Below are 20873 nucleotides of genomic sequence, written 5' to 3' on the forward strand. Positions count from 1 at the left end.
GACAGTTAATGATGTGGACATAAATTGTTGTCAGTCAGGGTTTAGTCATATTCAAAGTGTTAGAGAAAATAACTATTTCCAAATACCCTTAGTATTTTGAAAAGGATTAGAACACAGAACATTAGGTGTACTTAGAGAACTATCAGAGGGTGTGGAGAGCAAGGGTCAGAGAAGTATGTCCTTTCAGAGATTAGGAGGCTACAGAAATTACACAAAACTGTTCTAATGAGCTCCCCTCTCTGCAGCACCAAAGCCAGTGATTCACTCACACATGTGCTTGGGAGTTTGTATAAATCTTGTGTCTACCCACCACTGCCAGAGGAGGTTAATGGCCAGCCTTCTCTGTAGTCTTCCAAATTTTTAGTGAATATGTTAGAATGTGTTATCTGACTCATTTACATTATGTAATTTAATTTTATCTTTACTTTGTAATTAATATGGCAAGTTATATCCTGCTTTTTATTATATATTAATATTATATACATGATAAATATATCATATTCTCTCTCCACACCTCCACATATATATTTTATGGTTCCTATTGAATCTCAAGGTTCTTGTGGTCAGGATCTCTGCCTTGTTCATTTTTCCATCACACACAATGACTAGCCATAAATGCTCAGTACATATATATTAAATGCATTTAAATTATATGACCATAAAACATGGAAAGGTAAAAGAAAATTCAGATTACTATGATGGAAAAATATGTGAAGGAACTCTTTCCTGATCATTACATATTTGTGTGTTATTCGTTTTATCTATTCTACTGGGTACATAGTGGTTTACTTTCTGACATGTTTATTTCCGTTTTACCATATTAGAATTCAGAAAAAGTACTATAAACCTCACCTTGAGATACTCAAATGTGAGAAGATGAATAAGCATCTTGAAAAGTTAAAAAAGAATATTGCCTGGGTATTGGATTTGAAGATAGATTGGATTTGGATGCAATAAATTAAAGTACAGAAAGCTTGTATGTAGCTCCCCCACAGATTGCAGGGCTCCTAGGAAAACTCTAACGCACCGTGCTCCTAACCTTTAAGAGACTCGTTCAGGGTCATAATAAAAATAAATAAATAAAAATAATTTGCGTTGATATCTACGAGCATTAATGGCTCTGCCAGTCAGATGTGAAGGCTGGGACACAAAATATGACTACTTTCACCTCGAAAATTTATCTATACGCCTTTACTCTCTTCTGCTACTGGAATGCACTGCATTTCAAACCTACTTCTCTGATAACCTTAAAGACATGAAACTTCTAGCACAGAAAACAGACTTTTTCTTAACAATAAAAATGGCAGTCTTTTTTCTTTCTGAGTTATTCTCTACGACTTTTTTGTTACTTTTCAGTGATAACTTAAAATTTGCACACTCATTGTTTAAATAGCCTGATAATCCTAACACGTCTATTTGAATAGCAAACTGTCCTTCCCTCCAAAGCCTTTGTTCATTTTATTCCATTTTATTTCTTCTTACTGATAAAGAGAAGTTTAAACTTTAACGTCATCACTGTCTGTTGCCGTGGTCCTAAATGGTATCAATCTCTCAGGAGCCACATAGCAGACCGTGGAGGTGCCTCTGTTCTTTTTTAAAAAAACTCAAGGATTTGGCTATTTCTAGTGTAAATTTTTAAGTACAAGCAAGTTGTTGAGCCATTTTTAAATGTTTAAATGAAGTCTAGAAATTACAGCAGGTCTAAATGAGAACCCAGAGTGTCCAGCTGGTAGTTTTCAAGACTGAAGAAGCAGAAGGAAAGGAGTTAAGGATTCTCAAAATGATTTGACACAAAAAAGTCTATAGAAAAAACCGAAATACCTATGGATGACGTCTTATTTCAGGAACAAAGTCTGCAACTACCCTCAGTTTACTGTAGCCTCATTCTTCTGTGTAGCCTGACTACCACCGTTAATCTGCAGAATGTTCAGAAAGGGATGAAGTAGTTTTTTTCTAAATATATAAAAAAGGAAACTAATATTGTAAGTATTGTTTTTATGTAACATTTTAAAGTAAAACAGATGTTTATTCACTTAAGTTCAGCCAGAAGATACTCACTAACAGACGAGCATATAACACTCCTTGCTTATTCTCTGGACTATGCCATTGGAATTTAATTTAACTACCAGGCCTCAGCTGACTATCTTTATCCAAAAGCAAGGACTTTATTTCCAGACTTACTTTTATCTTGTCTACTGTGAACTTCCTCTTAAAGCCACAGAGCTATATTCTATCAATTTTCCTGGGAAAGTATGAAGTTTTATTAGGTAGGAAAAAAGAGTATTTTCACAACCAATTTATGTAAATCTAAGCAATTATCATGCAAGAATGAGGAATGGGAAAAGAAAGGGAGGGATGTGAGATCTATAAAGAGCCAAATACTTGCTATTAATTTTCAAAGGTCATCATGTTGATTTTCCTAGAGAGAAAAATCAAAGAGAAAGTAAGAAATATCAAACTCTAATATTTTAATCTAATATTTCTTAGGTCACTTCTCTATTTGTTGAAATATTGTAAAACCTTATAACCTCACAAATGTAACATGGGCAAAATTACAAATATATTTGAAGGTAGACATCTGTAGTCTGAGTGTTCACACACCGCAGTACACCACTGCCTGGGAAGTGACAGAGATTAAAAGAGGAAAAAACTATATTTTTATGTATTTTGGAATATATTTCTACTTTCTCATACTCTCCTTGATGGAATAAATATTGAATTGGTTTCAATAACAATCTACAGTCAGATTATTATTTATTATAATTCCATACTGTTATTGGAGATATGGGCACATTGTAACTGACTACACTCCAATTAAAAAAAAGAGAGATCCTCCATTCTGCACTATCTTTTCATAGATGTTTGTATAGCACACAGCATCAGAAGACAGAGATTGTGCCTCTTCCAGGGGCAAATTTCGGAATTATTTGTTGTGCAAGGTAATAAGGATAATGTCTTCCTCTGAGGCAAAGGTTGAACAGATTTGCTAGCAGCTCCCTTTAAAGTATAGGGGCTTCCTACGCTCAGGGCTCCTCAGCTATAATGCAAACCCACGGTGTCGGCTGTACCCCCGAGCCTGCCCCTGCATCACCTTCATGGGATTTGCGGGCCAGGAGAACCAACATACACATAATATGCTCAAATTTCTTGCTGTGCCGTGAGTAATAAAGCCCTTTATTTCTGACGCAGGAGTCTTGTGACACCTGCCAACATCCATGAGAGGATGGCAAGCCAACCTGTAGCATGGAGGGAGGGTAAAACTTCAGACCCTTCAGTTATTGACAATGAGCAAAATCCAACTCTCTCCTGAGTGTGGAGATGGACTTCTGATTGAAGATAGTTTTAAGGCTTTTCCCCAAGATACTTATTTACACATTTCCTACATACACACCCATATGCTTATACAGTCAGTTTAAGAATTTGATAGTAAACAATCTTCTCAGCCAGTTGGCAATTGCTTCCGGCTGACCTGCCCTTACACAGCAGCTACCTGGTGCGAGCAGCTTCACCAGGTGACTTGCACACAGCACGTGCTCAGTCAGTAAACAGATAAATTCACCTAACGTATCTCCTCACTTTCAGTGCTCATAATGTTTCTGTAAACATGCATCTATATGCATTCCAGTGAGTTTCTAGGAATCATTTAAACATATATTAAATTTCTGTTCACGACTATAAAATATTTCTGATTAGCACAATTATTTCCACTTAGAGCAATTTGAGTCCTAAACAATATATATATGTATTGTCAATCATTTTCTGTTATCTTTCCAATAGGAATGAAAACCACTTTAAAAAATCTTACAAAAGACTGATGGGAATCTATTAGGCAGGCTTCACTACATCAAAGCATGTCAACCTGAAACTGACTTCTGCAGCAGCAGGTTAAACATAAATCCTTGTGTTTTAACATGTTTTCACATCTATTTCAGAAGTATTTTAGTCCTAGAGAGTATTTTGGAATCATATCAGAATATGATCAAGCAGTCTTTAAATCTGATTATGTTTTGTTTTGTTTGTTTATTTGTTTTTTCCTATTGGTCTGTATTTATTGCACACCCATTGGGTGCTTGGACCAGCCCTGGGCACTGGCCAGACACCCTCTCCTGGCCCCCAAATGCTATAGGCCCACATAGCAGACTTCCAGGCCCCAGGACTGGTTGCAAGCTTGGACAGGAGGACAGGGCAGGCAGGAAGGCTGGAGAGGCTGTGGGTCAGCCAGCAGGTGGCAGCCGAGAGGCCCCTCTTGGCGGGCAGCCTGCTTGCACACTTGGTTGAACAGAGACAGTGGTCTCTCCTCTTGCAGCCCAGCCTCCTTCCCACAGGCAGAGCCTCTGGTCTGCAAGTGTCCAGAATGTCCTGCAGGTGCTTTCTGTGATAGAGATAACTCTATACTAGGCAATACTGACTTCTGTAGAAAAGTTCATCTTTTGATTTACAGAACTACATATTTTCCTCATATTTCTCTCCTTGTAAGAAGGAAAAATTAATTTCTGCTTATATAACAAAGGATAATTTAGAAAAATGTAGCAATTATTTACCTTTTAAATTATTTTTATTGAGATATAATTGACATGTGAGTTTCAGGTATACAAAAATGATTTGATATACGTATACATATTAAAAATGTACAGAATGGTGACTATAGTTAATGATTATATTTGAAAGTTGGTAAGAGAAAATTTTTTTAAATTTTTTATTGAAATTAGTCTTTTTAAAAGCTGGATGCATTCAAGTTTATATTAAAAAGTCTGTCTAGGCGAGACTAAAACATTGAAATTGATTAAATTTCCTTAAAACCTTTTATTTTAAAAACTAAGTTGCCTATTGATACTTTAATATGCTTTTACAATTCACATACTATTAGCAATAAACATGAAAATCTTACTTCCAACTTCCCACTATTAACAGTTTCTTACATATCCTACATTCCAAAAAAAAAAAAAAAAATAAAGATCAACTATTTCTCTATGCCTTTACTGTAACACTTGCTTCAGCTCAGCCTGGAATAGAAACATATCCACAGAGAGTGCATGCCTAGCCTACCAAGTGACCCTCAAAACTGCTTACTCAGATCCTGAAAAGATGCTAAAATTGTATGTGGACATTACAAATAGCAATATATATTACAAACTATTCCACATCTTGTTCCCCCCCACTTAATAATATATCTTGGATGTGTTTATTGACTGCATAATAATTTTTGTAGGAACATATTAAAATCTATCTACCCAGCTTGATTTTGTTGCCAATTTCAGCTTTTTCTTGTCCATTACTTAAAAAAAACAATGCTATGATGATTTCTCATCTACACTATTATGAATGTATATTTACACATAGATTCCTTTCTCTCTTCATGTGTGCACACATGCAAACATACAGTTTATATGACTTTATTTCCATTTTTGATAAAGCATACAATCTCTAATTTTAAGACATGTTGCTTTAGAATAGGTAGCAAAAGCAGGACTTCACGTTACATATCTGTGTAAAAATATTTGGCAACCATGAAATAATCAATTAGTGTGCACTGTGTTTTGTGTACTCTGCACTAAAGTTCACCCTAGTCTAAGTTTACTCCCTAAATCTATCTGCTCTTAATAGTATCATTCACATTACTAATAAAAACAGCTTACTATGCTTTTTCTTTTAATTAGAAAAGCAAAACTTCGGCATTGTGGTTCTCTGGAAATGTTCTTAATTAAAGTGCAATCTGGCGCCAAAAGTAAACAAAATTAGCTATGTGGTACAGCAAGTAATAATGTACCTTTTATAGTATGGATGGTAAACTACAGTTACTTTAAAAATAAAAGTAAGGTAAAAGATTTAAATCAGATATCTCACAGTTCAATTCTCGTACCTTGTTTTAAACATGACAACTATCATCTTCTCAGGTATTTCTTTTTTTAAATTTTAATTTATTTATTATTGTATTATTTAATTATTTTATTTTGGTTGGGAGGGCAGGTAATTAGGTTTATTTATTTTTAGAGGACAAGTTAACTTTAAAAACAGTGTACTATTACTGGCTTGAGGAGAGATTACATTACCTCTGACTAGTTATGGTGATTCAGAAAGTGCTAATAAGTATGTATGTAATTTCTGAGACAGTGTGAATGCTAGAAACAAACCATCAGACTTACCAGAGTACTATTCCTCCCCACTTCAGATGACATGAGTGGGTTTAATCCTATAGAGAGAGCACAGATCAGAATGAAGATCTTCAGAGCTGCTTATTCACACATTAGGAAGCAATAAGATAGTTGTTTAAAAAAAAATCCTTCTGTCTCTCACTCTTCTTTGATGTGGAACCAAAATCGTTTCTGGACACAATCAGTAATAATGATCAGTATTTTCAAGTAAGCGTGAATTTGACACACTTTTTTCCTGGTTAACTATATTATTATTCTCTTTGAAATCAAGTTTTTTAAATTTGTAATTAAAAATAGTAGACTGAGCCTGTGCATTTAATGCTCTTCCCTTCTCCTCAAGATAAAGCTTTTTGAATTGATAATATTAAAAATAAAAATATAATACCAACTTACATGTCAAAATCTCAGCAAAATCTGCAAGTTGTAGGATACATTAAACCTTTTGGAAAAAGTCTATTTGACTTACTGCATGCGAAAAAACAGCAAAGCTAAAAAACAATTCAAAGACATGAGAGTAGGAGGCCATGAAAACCTCTGAACTCAGAACAGCAAATGATGGAAAAGAGGCATGACTGTGTATCAGTATTTCCCAAACCCAATCTAGAGCCTCTTGATGATTCTGTTATTAGCTATTATTTTAATACTACTACTAATAATGATATTAATGAAAATAGTACTAATATTTATTAATTTTATGACTCAGTTCCAGATATTTCTCTAAATATTTACATGCAGTGTGTCATTTGGTACAAAGAGAAGTCCAAAGAGATGTGTGATGAATTTAGCAGCTTTTAGAGATAAGAACAGTGGGATCTAGAAAATATTAATACTGTGTCATAGAACTATTAAGAGATGGAACTGCAATTTGAGTTGAGCAGTCTGAGTCCAGACCAGTGGTGTTGTCCTCCAGTACCTCTGTATACTAGACAATACAGAAACTGCATAAGCTATTATGGGGCTAGCAAATACAAAGATCAATAGTGTCTTGAAGCATATAGGAAAAAACTAAGAAAAGAGAAAATAAAATATAGCAGCCAAGAAGTGCAAAAGAAGAAAATGATGAAGAAGGAGGAGGAAGAGAAAGGGGTGGGAGGAAGGACAGGAGGAATAGAGAAGAGAAAGGAGGAGGAGATACAGGAAAAAGCAGCAGCTTACAATAGACCAGAAAACCATTACAACAAGTAGATCCATTAATGTAATAAACATGGGTTAAACTTTATTTTAAGAGATAGTCATTAAACAAAATAAAGGACTAGAAATCAAGGATGGATAAAATATATAATAGCAAAAAGTAGACAAAAGAAAGCAATGATGGTTATACTATTATCTAGAAAGAATTGAGAACCAAAAGTACTAAATGGGAAAAGGAGTTATTTTATATAGGTAAGGATGAATCCACAAAGAGAAGAGAGCATTCACGAAATTTTATGTACTAAATGACAAAAGCCTGAAGTACATTAAAGAAAAAATATCCAGGAGCAATGTGTAGATAAACAGATAAAAATACAGATCACAGTGTGAAACTTTTATGTAACATTTTTTCTTTCCAGTTTTATTAAGATGTAATTGACATACACCACTGTGTAAGTTTAAGGTGTACAGTGTAATGATTTGGCTTACATGCACCGTGAAATGATTACCCACAATAAGTTTAGTGAACATCTGTCATCTCATATAGATACAAAACAAAAGAAAAAAATTTTTTTTTCCTTGTGGTGAGCACTACTAGGATTTACTCTCTTAATCACTTTTATGTGTAACACCCAACAGTTTCATTATATTTATTATCTTGTACATTACATCCCTAGTACTGTTTATATTATAACTGGAAGTTTGTAACTTTTGACCACCTTCCTCCAATTTCCCCCAACCTCCCACCCCTACCCCTCTGCCTCTGGTAACTACAAATCTGATCTCTTTTTCTGTGAGTTTGTTTGTTTTTGAAGTATAATTGATTTACAACACTATGTTTGTCCATGGAACACAATATAGTGATTTGATATTTCTATGTATTACAAAATATCCCCATGATAAGTCCAGTTACCATCTGCCACCATACAAAGATATTATATTATTATTGACTATATTTCCCACATTGTACATTTCATCCCTGTGACTCATTTATTTTGTAACTGGAAGTTTGTACCTCTTAATCTCCCTCACATATTTCTCTCATCCACCATCCCAGTCCCTGCTGGCAACTGTTTGTTCTCTGTATCTATGACTCTGCTTCTGTTTGTTATGTTTGTTCATTTGGTTTGTTTTTTAGATTTCGCATGTAAGTAAAATTGTATGGCATTTGTCCATCTCTGTCTGACTTATTTCACTTAGCATAATGCCCTCTAGATTCATCCATGTTATTGCAGTTGGCAAGATTTCATTCTTTTTTACGGCTGAATAATATTCCATTGTGTATACATATCTTCTTTATCCTTTTGTCTATTGATGGGTCACTTAGGTTGCTTCCATATCTTGGCTGTTATAAATAATGCTACAGTGAACATAGGAGTGGATATAAGTGGATATATCTTTTTGAATTAGTGTTTTTGTTTTCTTTGGATAAATACCCAAGAGTGGAATTGCTGGATGGCATGGTAGTTTTTTGTTTTTTACTCTTTTGAGGAACCTCCATACTGTTTTCCATAGTGGCTGTACCAATTTGCATTACCACCAACAGTACACAAAGGTTCCCTTTTCTCCACATCCTCCTTAGCACTTATTTGTTCTTTTTGATAATAGCCATCCTGACAGGTGCAAGGTGACATCTCATTGTGGTTTTGATTTGCATTTCCCTGATGATTAGTGATGTTGAGCATCTTTTCATGTGTCTGTTTACCATCTGTATGTTTCGTTGGTAAAATATCTATTCATGTCCTCTGCCCACTTTTTAATTGGGTTAGAGTTTTGGTTTTTTGTTTGTTTGTTTGTTTGTTTTTTGATGTGGAGTTGTTTGAGTTTTTAATATATTTTGGATGTTAATCCCTTATCAGATTTGTCTTTTGCAAGTAACTTCTTCCATTTAGTAGGCAGCCCCTTCCCTTTGTTGATAGTCTCCTTTTCTATGCAAAAGCTTTCTATTTTGATGTAGTCCCATTTGTTTATTTTTGCTTTTGTTTCCCTTGCCTGAGGAGACAGATTAAAAAAATATTGCCAAGACCTATACCAAAGAGCACACTGCCTATGTGTTTTTTGAATAGTTTTATAGTTTCAGAGCTTACATTTGTCTTTAATCCATTTTGAGTTTACTTCTATGAATGGTGTGAAAAAATAGTCCAGTTTGATTCTTTTGCATGTAGCTGTCCAGGTTTCCCAGCACAATTTACTGAAGAGACTGTATTTTCCCCATTGTATATTCTTGCCTCCTTTGTCATAGAGTAATTGACTGTACAAGAGTGGGTTCATTTCTGAGCTCTTTATTCTATTCCATTGATCTATGTGTCTGTTAGAGAATTTAATATAACGTTTTAAGCAAAATAGTGGAAAAAGTGAATTGAGGATTTAAATTATAACATTGTTATTCATGGTTTAAAATACATATAGCAAAATTTATCCTTATATAGAGGCATTGTTTATAATAGCATTTATTAGGGAAAAAAATTGAAGTCCAAAAATAGAGGAAAATTTATGAACATTACAGAGTAACATGCTGGAATAACAGCTTCATGGAGGCCTCACAACATGGAAACAATTCTCATTTTATTTTGAGAAGAAATATCAGGATACTGTTTGATATCCCATTCTGTATTAATGGCATATTAATACTTTGTAAAAAGATTGAATTCTACAAGTAACTCTGGAATTATTATTTTTTATAATTGTTTATAATCTCCAAATGACCTACAATACATTGCTTTGGTAATCAGATACAGGCCAAAAGTGCAATTTTGAAAATAAACACTATTTTTCTAATAAAATGTCAATTGCATAATTTGACACATGATTTAGAGAGTGTTTTATAAGAGCCATCTCCTTAGAGACTTTTGTTGAAATTTTAATTATATAGAAATGAGACACAAAGAATTTAACAAAGTTGTACAATTTTCATCTTAGTGAATGATTTCTAGCAAATGGGAAAATTCATTTTGGTAAAGTATCTTACACACACACACACACACACACACACACACACACACACACACACACACACACACACCACCGTGCATTTCACATTTGGGTATGGTATTTTTATTTGTGCTCCATATTCAAAATAAATATTTTTTCTTGTCTCATTGATTAGTTTGAAAGAACCCTTATAATGGATACTTCCAAACACTGGCTTGGTTAAGGAGCTACCTATTATTTTGAGAATGGGACACCTGCTGCTGCCAGCTTGAGTTGTTGTGAAGATCAAGGATGAGAGAGAAAATTGCAGCTCTTAAATATTTTTAGAAAAGAAGGTGTCAAGTTTCTGACATTAGGTACTGCAATCAATCCTTCTCATTGGTCCATTCGCCGAAATAAATGGGGAAACAGACCATTTCAAAGCTAAATGGATGCTTCATTATCAGAGTAGTTTAAAAGCTCTTTGCAGATCAAATTTTTGTTTCTTTTCATATATCTTGGGCTTTGAAAGAAGAGTTGATATAAAATTGTTTAATGTTTTTGTAGATAGCCAGGGTTTAGTCTCCTCCCTTATCTTTTAGAATGCCTTTGCTAAAGATTCTGGATCATCTCCTTTTATCATGTCAACAACCCCACAATGAAATAACCATTTCTGTCTTATATGACCACAATAATAATTGGTCTTCCAGCAAATTGTACACTAGTGTTACAATGATATGGTACTAAATGATCACAATAACAAAAATAAGACACTTTTTTGCTATCATTAAAGGAGATAATTTTCATATTAAGATATTTAGTCATCACAATAGACTATTTTAAAACCGATGTGTACATACACTGTAGTGAGTTACAATATCACAAATGAAATCAGTTAAAACCTGCAGTGATAACCCAGATATGCCTTTGACTGACTCAGTAAACAAGGTGGCTAATGTGAAAATCAAATGGGAACAAGAAAGATTTTAGTGTCATCCAAATGCATCCTTACAGCTGAGTTTCTAGAATGATTAAGCATTGTCATTACCATGCAGATGGATGGAGACAGTGGGGGGCGATTTTAATGAGATGGCTAATTTGTACTTGATGGTAAAATGTGTAGTAAAGATGTTCTGAGAAATACATGTGAGTATTTTTATGAAGCATGGTATCTCCCGAAAAAAAATACATATGTAATAGAATCAAATATGTAGCCGACAAAATAGTGGGAAATAGCAGACTGCATTAAAGTAATTGTGCACATTCAATCAGCCATGGAGCAGACTTTAACACTTTGCATCTTTATGTTCTATATATAGTCAGTGGGTGGTAAGAAAAATTGCATCAAAAATGGGCTTACAATGCTTTGGATATTCTTTTTTTTTAAAGTAAATTAGTAAGATGGGTGGAAAGTGCTTTTAAAGGTTGACTTACCAGTACAGAATTTGTCAGGGAAATATTGACCAAAGTTTTATTTTTCTTTATGGAGAAAAAGGAAAATATTACTAGGGAAAAACCTGGATAAAGTGAAAGGCTTTGCTAATGACAAAGAGTTAGTCATAGACTGGGCATATTTAACAGATTCTTTTTCAAAAATGGGAAGTCCAAATCTACAAGAATATGTTAAATATTTACTGAATGTTTTTAGTGTACATGTCAATAAATTAGTTACACTGAGTAAACTCAGTGTTGGTGACCTTAAAACTACTTCTATTCACTTTTGTGTGATAATGATTCTTGTTGAGTTAGTGGTAACATTAAAAAATTATGTCACCTTTCAGGTCTTGTAAATTATTTCCCTGTTTGGTTAAGGGAACTGATCAAGAGCTCCTACAAAGCAATAATAAATTTTATAACAAACTGATAGGAAAAAATAAGCAATGAAGTACACATCCAGGCAATTCACAGAAAAATAAATGGGAAAGGTCAATCAGAAAAGGAAAAGATTATGTGAAAGGAATGCAAATTAGAGTATAGTGGGACATCAATCTCAGTTAAGTGGGGTTTTAAAAAAACTTAAAAAAACAAAACAAAACATGTCCTCCACAGCTGTCCTTATCAAAAAACATCCTACTTTCCTTAACTAGTTTTCATATACAATTGTTTTTTCACCCCTATTATTTCAAAATAGTTTTGATTAGTATTTTAACCCTTAGAATCCTTAACTACTAGTGAAAACTAAAAAGTAAGCAATTGTAGCCTGTCTGTTACACTAGCATTCTGTGAACTGACAAATTATGAATACATTTTACAGTTTCTTGAAGTATATATTCTACCTCATAGCAAATTTTTTTAATGTCATACAAAACATGTTTACTAATAAACCCAAATCTCTTTAGTTCCTCTATAAAATGAAACCAACACTGGTTAAAAACTATGTTCAGTAATTAATGTTTCAGGATTTTATCTTATTTTGAAATGATCTGGACAGTCAATGAATATCTGTCGTTTAGCTTATCTCAGCGTTACTGAAACTGAGTTCCTCTGCCAAGTTTGTGATTAACCTCTCACGCAATTGTTGATCCTTTCTTGTCTAACACCTGTTCTCCTCAAATTTGAGGAGAATCAAAGAAAAGCAAGGATTGAAACCAAGTAGTATTACTAAGCCAAACTTGGGTCCACTTGCCTGTGCACAGTAAAGTCAATTTACTGACACTGGGTTGTGGTGAAGGAAAGTGTGGCGTTTATTATAAGGCACCAGACAAGGAGTCTTGGAAGCTAGTGTGCAAAAAGCCTGAACTCCCGGATGGGTTTCAGCAAAGCATTTTTAAAGGCAAAGTGAGGGAGGGGAATCCGAAGGTATGGAATCAGCTCATGCACAATTCTGACTGGTTGATGGTAAGATAACAGGGGTTAGCATCATCAATTCTTAGGAGCCAGTAGGCCTGGGGGCTTCGTTCTCCTAGTCATCAAGTAGTTAACATCTTCAGTTTGGTGGTGGTTTTAGCATCTTTACAACTCAGGAATGTGCCTCAGAGAGGAGCTAAAGCAAAGGGTATGGGGGAGGAATCTGTCCTGAGAAGGCCCCTTAGGGTCCTAGTTCCTCCTTATGGGATATACATAATTATACATCTTCGAGTTCTTCTGCAGGAACTAAGGCTCCCACCCTGTGAAGGATGGTAACTATATGATAAGATCCCAGACTGGTCGGAACCTAAGAAATAATGATGTTGACCTTTTTTGACCCTCATGACTTTAATCAACTAAAGCTCAGGCTCTGTCAACCTTTGTCCCAGTTGTATTTTGAATTCATCACTCAAGCCCTGTCAGCGGTGGGAAGCTGGAGAGGGATTCCAGGAGGTGAGCTACCCAGCTGGAAGATGGCACAAGGAGCCGACATGGCGCAAAACAGCACCTTATTGCAGCACAAGCGGGTGGCGAGCGCGCTCAGGTGTACGCACTTGTCCTTTTATTACGCCAGCGCATGCGTGCTGTTCATAATGTTGACTCAAGCTACTAGCACATGCGTACATTTACTTCTTACCTCACACACGCAGGTTATTGTGAACTTTGATTTGGGTCCCACGACCTACTCACTTAAGGCTGCCGACAAGCCCCTTGATGAATATGCTTGTATCCTCAGCTTGAAACTTAACCCAGTTTTGGTTTTCAGGGAGACGTTGCTATAAGAAAGATCCCCAGTGTCCTCCTTACTTGCTGTAAATGATAAATTCTTCTTTCTCCTGATCTTTGGCTTGGTTGTGTCTTTTTGCTGGACACCCACCAAGAGGCAAACCCGGTTTTCAGTTAACACGGGGATGATAATGTAAAACTCGCTAGTTTATAATGGAACAGCTGTAGCCACATTGTGTTTCTGGCAGACGAAGTAAGTTAAATTTACCTGCTCAGATGGATTATATTTTTTCCTAGTGTTTGTGGAGAAAACTTTTAAGATTTTTCATTTACATAGTTTCCAAATAGATTTTATCTCTTTTTTTTTTCCCCACCTTCTGTTAAGAATTACTTCCCTGAAGTCTGCATTTCAGAGATGATCCTGTTTCTAGAGTAGACAGGGTAGAACGTTTACATCTCAAAAGCACAAAGAAAGAATGCAAGTTTCTCCCAGAACTTTTGTTTCCTAAATTTAGACTTTTTGCAGTATCTGTAAGCATTTTGAGATGAATTAGGGGGGATTTGGGGATTTGTGAAAAGGATAGGTAGACTTTTTCTCTTTCCTAAAGACTCAGTCTGTAAGACAGGTTTTACAAGCTGTCTTCAATTTGTAGAACAGTTGTTTTTAATTAATCAAAGAACTGGTTTGTAATGTGAATGCTGTCAAGGGCCTGAGTTAACCATCCCACTATATCTTCAGTTTGCTTGTTTACATCAGGGAGAAAATCTTTAGCTAGGATGGAGATCAAAAGATGCCTATGTTCTAGATTTAGAGCTGTTTGTCTTTGGAATATTTTTTATCCCCTCTGGGTACATAGTTTCATTTAGCTGAGGGGAAAAGTCCTAAAAAGAGAAAAAAAAAATCCTATCAGGCCCTGAATATCAGCTTCTAATCTGATTAACTTCTTACCATAGAGCTATTTATTTAAAAATAAATAAATGAAAATAAAAAAAACTTTCAAATGTCTTGCCAGGTTTCAGCCAGGTCAAAGAGAACAGTATTCCTGGCAGTACTGAGTGACCTCTTTGGACACAAGAAAAGATACTACTCCACCCAGATCGAGAGCTACTCCCCAAAATAGCCAAAAGACAATTTTCCTGACAGCTGGCAAAAGTCAGTCGTCCCTGATAAAGTTTATTTGTGTATCAGGACCTACAAGAAAGAGGCTGCCCCAAATCTAAACCTGCATCAGCCTGCCCTTATGGGAAGCACCTGTCAAGGAATCCTAGCATAATACTAATCACATCCTGTAACTCAACTTTAGCCTGTTTACTGTAACCTATTAAATAGAACCTTCTAGCCTAAAGGGAAATCCCCAGCCTCCTAGCCAATCACGTCCTCCCTCCCAGGAGCCTCTTCTAACAGTCTCGCTCCAGAGCGCGTAGGAGCGGCGTCCCCCTGCTGGGAGGCTCTGTGCTCCCCAAACCATGGGTGGTTTTCCTTTGAATAAAGGATGTCAAACTTATTATTAGAGTGTTTCGGTTTTGTCCTTGATAGACCCTAGCCACAGAGGGACTACAGCCCACATCTCTGCCCACATTTTGGGGACCTCAGCCTGACAATTGAGCTGCCTGCTTGCGCAAGAATCAACAACAGACATGCTGCAGACAGAAAGAAAGCCAAGCCCAGTTCTCAGGACATGGAACGAGACAAACTAAGAGGGAAATAGCCGTCCATGGGAGAGAAAAGGATAAAAAACCCGATAACAAACAACGTGAAGTTTCACCTTACCTGCTCCACTGGGCGCAGTAGAGATTTCGGAGGGTCGACTCAGGTAAGAATTCTCACCCTCAACCAGCTTCTGCCAGTTTTCTCAAGACCCAGACTGGAGGCTCCAGAGTGAGTGAGGTTTAGAGTAGAGTGTGTAACCCAGTATCTGCCAGAATTTGGCAAGGTTTTGCATTCATTTTGATTTTAGTTTCCTGTGGGCTGTTTAAGGGAATAACTATAGCAGTTTACTAGAAAATCCCTCGGCGTCTCACCAGTCCTGGGAGGGGCCCGTATGGTGGCCCTCCTTTGAGGGTAGATATGGGGGTGTTCAAGTTGATGTGGAAGAATTTGCACTCCTTTTGAGGACAGTGGGGTTTTTTTGTTTTTTGTTTTCCTCCCGTTGATTGCAAATAAGACGAGTTTCAGGGCCAGTGTTTCGATGTTGGACCCCTAGGAGGGTACTGTCGGGGAGACCCAGGTGTTGTTTTAGGTTTCTGACATTGCTGCAGTTGCAAGACCACCAACCTGGTGGACTTTTGTGTATGGTCTTGTAGTTTCTTTAGCGTGAAAAGCCAATTCAAATAGAGAATTAATAGACTGTGAGTACTCAGGTGAGGGAAGTAGAGGAGTCACATCCATTTTACAGCCTTGTTTTGGGTATATTTTATGTTTTTTTCATTAGCCTTTTGCAGTGAATCTTTCAGTGAAGCTATTTTGGAATCTTGACGTTTTTTTAAGTCTGTTGCCTAACGATTAAAATAGGTATCCCATTCTGTTGTTGGCTTTTTTTGTTTGTTTAGTTTGACTTGGCTTTCAAATGCACTTCTCAAATGAATAATCTCGTCTGATTGGAACAATGCCCGTAACAACTAATGGAATTGTAGATTGTCTTAATAAGTTCTCCACCATTTTTGTAGGTGTTTACAGCTTCTGGGACCACAGTTCTTAGACATAAACTAAGCAGGTGTGCCGGGAGGTGGTGCACTCAGTCCTTTGAATCTTGAAGATTCTGTACAGCTAACCCTTGGGTCTCTTGGAACTCAGTTAATAATTAAGAGGCATATGAGGTTGGGATGGGGCTTTTGTGGTGTTTTACAGTGTACCTCATTGCAAAGAAATTTTCTTAAGGTTAACCAATGAGCTACTGTTAATCTAACCCATTCTATGACCAGTTTCCTAGCACTGGAGTCTTAGGTGGTGCGAGCTCTATCAGCTTATAAATGCTTGACCTGTGTCTACCAGTTTTGCAGCTTTGGCTTCTGAGAGTCTCATTAGTAATAGACCTGTTATTCCTTTCATGAATTTCTTTGTAGTGGTGAATGCCCTTATGGCTTTTAACAGTTTAACTTGTACCTAGTAGATTTTGATCTGCTGTTGGTCAAAATAGTCCAAATTTCTTTTTCTGATATATTTCCCCAAGTTCCCCAGTGGTTTATGCTGTGGACTTAACCTCTAGGTTTTGAGAGTCTGCTAAAGGCCGACCTATGTTGCAGACTCCTAATATAACTACCCTGGAAATTTTCCAGGATCCCAGAACCTGGGAACTTTAACAACCTCTGGAACATTTCCAGGGCCCCAAAACCTTTCTGGGACATGGGTATATATAAGGGTGAAATTAACAATCAGTCACTTCTACTCAGATGGCAGCTAGGTATATCCAATCAGCCACCCTATGTCTTTTCCTTGGAACATTTAGTCTACTGACATTTAAAGTGATTATTTGTAACTATGAACTTACTGCTATTTTGTTACTAGTTTTCCAGTGGTTTTTGTAGTTCTTCTCTATTCTTTTCTTTTAGTTTCTTCCCTTATGGTTTGATAATTTTCTGTAGTGGTATGCTTGTGTTCCTTTCTCTCTTGTTTTTGTGTATCTATTATACGTTTTGAATTTATGGTTACCATGTGTTCATATATGTTGCCCTGTAACTATATCTACTTGTTTTAAACTGGTAGTCATTTAAGTTCAAACACATTCTAAAGACCTGCAATTTTTTTTTACTCTGCTTTCCTACATATTGTGTTTTTGATGTCATATATTACAACTTCATACTTATCCTTTAACTGTTTATCGTGGTTATAGTTAATTTTGTAATTTTTACCTTTTGATATTCATACTAGCTTATTTAAGTGGTTGATCCATAGTCTTTACAGTGTATTTGCCTTTACTTGTGGAATTTTTCCTTTCCAATACATTCTTCTTGATGTATCCTTTTCTTTTCTACTTAGAGAAGACCCTTTAACACTTCTTTTAGGTTTGGTTTAGTGTTGATGAAGTCTTAGTTTTTGCTTATCTGAGAAATTCTTTCTCTCTCCTTCCATTCTGAATAATAATCTTGCTGGGTAGAGTATCTTAGGTTGTAAGTTTTTCCCTTTCATAATTTTAAATTAGTTATGCCACTCCCTTCTGGCCTGCAAAGTCTGCGCAGAAAAATCAGCTGATAGCCTAATGGGGTCTTCCTTGTATGTGGCTCTTTGTTGTTCTCTTGCTGCCTTTATAATCTTTTATCTTTATTTATTTATTTATTTATTTTTTGAACTTTTGCCGTTTTAGTTATGAAGTGTCTTGGTGTGTGTCTCTTTGTGTACATCTTGTTTGGGACTCTGTGATTCCCATTCTTTTCTCAGGTTTAGAAAGTTTTTAACCAGAATTTAGTCAAATGTATTTAAATATATTTTCAACTCCTTTCTCTCTCCTCTTTCTGTGACCACTGTAATGCAAATGTTGGTATGCTTGATATTGTCTTTGAGATTCCTTTGTTCACATTAAAATTTTTTTTTTCTTTTTGCTGTTCTGATTGGATGATTTATATTATTCTGTCTTCTGGGTAATGACCCAGAAGTGTGTGTGTTATTTTGTATCATGCAGTCTGCTGTTAATTTCTTCTAGTGTATTTCTCATTTCAGTTATTCTTCCATTCTGACTGGTTGTTTTTTGCTTTCTAGTTCCTTGTTAACATTCTCACTGTGTTCATCTCTTCTTTTCCTCAGCTTAGTTAGCACTATTGTTACCAATGCTTTGAACTCTTTATCTTGTGAGTTACTTATTTCTGTTTCATTAGGTTTTTTTCTTTTTAAAGCATTTTTCTTTTTCTTTCATTTGAAACTACCTCCTCTGTTTTCTCATTTTGCTTAACTTTGTCTGACTATGAAATTAGATGAAATAGTTACCTATCCTGGTCCTGAAGGGGTGTCCCTGGGTAGGAGCCTCTCCATGCAGTCTGCATGTGCCCAGTGGCTCTGGGGGAGAGGGCGATCTGTTGTGAGTACAAGTCATGTCTTTCCCCAGGGAGTGCAGGAAGCTCAGTGTCCTCCTACTCTGCCATCTTGATCTCCTCCTCTCTGGCTTGCGTTTTATGTAACATTGCAGTATCAAAGTTAAACTCCATGGTGTGAAAATGAACTTACATAGGTTACCTAGGGGGTTGTCCTTGATCTTAGAAGGAAGATAATGAAATATTTAGAAATGAGTACTGTCATGTCAATGATTTACTTCTGAATATTTAGCTAAGAGAAAGAGAAGACAGATGGGTCAAAAATTAACAATTGATGAATCCTACTAAGGGGTGAGTGTCATTAAAATATCACTTTCACTACAACTTTTCTATAGACTTGACATTTTTGAAAGTGAAAAGATAGGGCAGATAGCAAAAACAACAAATAAAATACAGGATTTTATACATTCCTAAGAGTTGTAACTTCATTACACCTATCTATCCCTTTTGTTACCAAAGCCTTATCTTTTGTGAGGACTTTAATATAAGCAAAGACATTTATTGTAATTAAGAAATTTCACAAGACATTTTGAGAGCCATATTTTCACAACAATCATGAAATAGGAATCAACTCTTACAAACATAATATTCTCTCTCTTCACAATGGCCTTTACAGCTTCCCTCTCCCTTTCTCATCCTAACTTGAAAAGGTTACGGCTTCCTGCATGATTCCACTTAACTTTTAAACTGAATTTAGGAATATAGCCACTATTTTTCTAATGTTACAAAACAAAGTTATCCAATAATAATTTAATGTTCTATTGTAAACTTTAAATCATGTAAGTATTTTTCTATTAGGTGATTAATAACATTGATCAGTAAAAATTTAGATATTTATCATATGTTTTCAAAATATTTTCTGAATTTGTCTATGATGTTTTGAATTTGTTGATTCAGATAGTCTCAGAGTGTACATAGTCAAACTTATCATTATGTCAATGGGGACATAATGTCCCCATGGTTATAGGGGCTTTCTTAAGGAGCTTTTCCTATGTTCAGGTTATATATATTTTACCTTCCTATCTTGTAGTTTTGATAATATAGGGCTGAAAATAGATTTCAGCTGAGAATAGAGGATGACAGTTCCCAATCTACATTCAGAATAACACACTATTTCTTGGAGTGACAAAGTAGGAAATAACAAAGAAGAAATGGCTGAAACTTTGAACCATGACAGCTTTGAAAATGGCCCAATAGAGTTAAAGGTATAAGGAGAATGTTACGTTCAGGTGTACAGTGACAAGTCATTGCTTATATTGCTTTGAAGACAAGAAGAAGATTGGAAAAGTTTACTTTGTGGTTTTAGAACAGAAAAACTGTTTGGCACTATTCTTTTACTTACAATTGAGAGTAAGTAATACCCTTTTACTTTAATTGAGAGATTACACTGAGAATCCCTGATAGGATTCTACAGAAGTTTTACATGTTGGCTTATTTGGACCATTAACATAGTGAAAGTATTATCTTCCTTTCCTACAAACTCAAAGCCACAACTTTTTTTTTTTAAATTCTCTTCAGAGTGACATAATTCTTTAAAATGTTATACTTTTCAAAAAGGTAACAAAAGCACATGCTTTTCAGAAAGTACTCACTATCAGAGAACTGTAATCAAAGTCAACAATTAGGTACTGATTGGCATAGAAGGTTGGGTGCTAAAGTGATGCTTTCTTCTGTCAGAATCTTTTGATCACAGCTGCATTTTGCTATATTAAGCTTTCAGATTAGATAGCCATAAATAATAATATCCTTACTATGTCACAAAATCTATATTAATCTATTTAGACTACATGTAAGCTCATTTGGCACCTGCTAGAGCAGTGCTTTAAAAACTGTGGGTCACAGTCCAGTGGCTTCAACTCAGTGCCTGAGACTAGCATTTATTTCAGTAAAGCAGGACTGGATAGGATAGGACAGACCAGAGAACTACATGCATAATAAGTAGTAGGCATAAATGTTGTTTAGCAAATGAGTTTATGTATTTATGTGTGCAGGATTGCAATATAAAATGTCTTATTGTTACAGTTTAAAAAGTTGAAGCAATGATTCTTGCATATTCATGGGATAAATGGAGACCTACTCTCAGAA

At 35.6% G+C, this 20873-nt stretch overlaps 1 long non-coding RNA gene across 5 annotated transcripts in view; it reads left to right on the forward strand.

Moving 5' to 3' along the window:
* The window catches only part of LOC106730238, a 579289-nt gene that overhangs the window by 128513 nt on the left and 429903 nt on the right, over nucleotides 1-20873 (forward strand). Inside the window, exon 4 of one of the 5 annotated variants that reach the window (XR_004320690.1) lies at nucleotides 15304-15580. The exons of the other annotated variants lie outside the window; for them this stretch is intronic. This is a non-coding gene — a long non-coding RNA (uncharacterized LOC106730238). The remainder of the gene's footprint in view (nucleotides 1-15303; nucleotides 15581-20873) is intronic. 5 annotated transcript variants of the gene reach the window in all.

Source organism: Camelus ferus, chromosome 6 (assembly GCF_009834535.1).
Source record: "Camelus ferus isolate YT-003-E chromosome 6, BCGSAC_Cfer_1.0, whole genome shotgun sequence".
NCBI lineage: Eukaryota > Metazoa > Chordata > Mammalia > Artiodactyla > Camelidae > Camelus > Camelus ferus.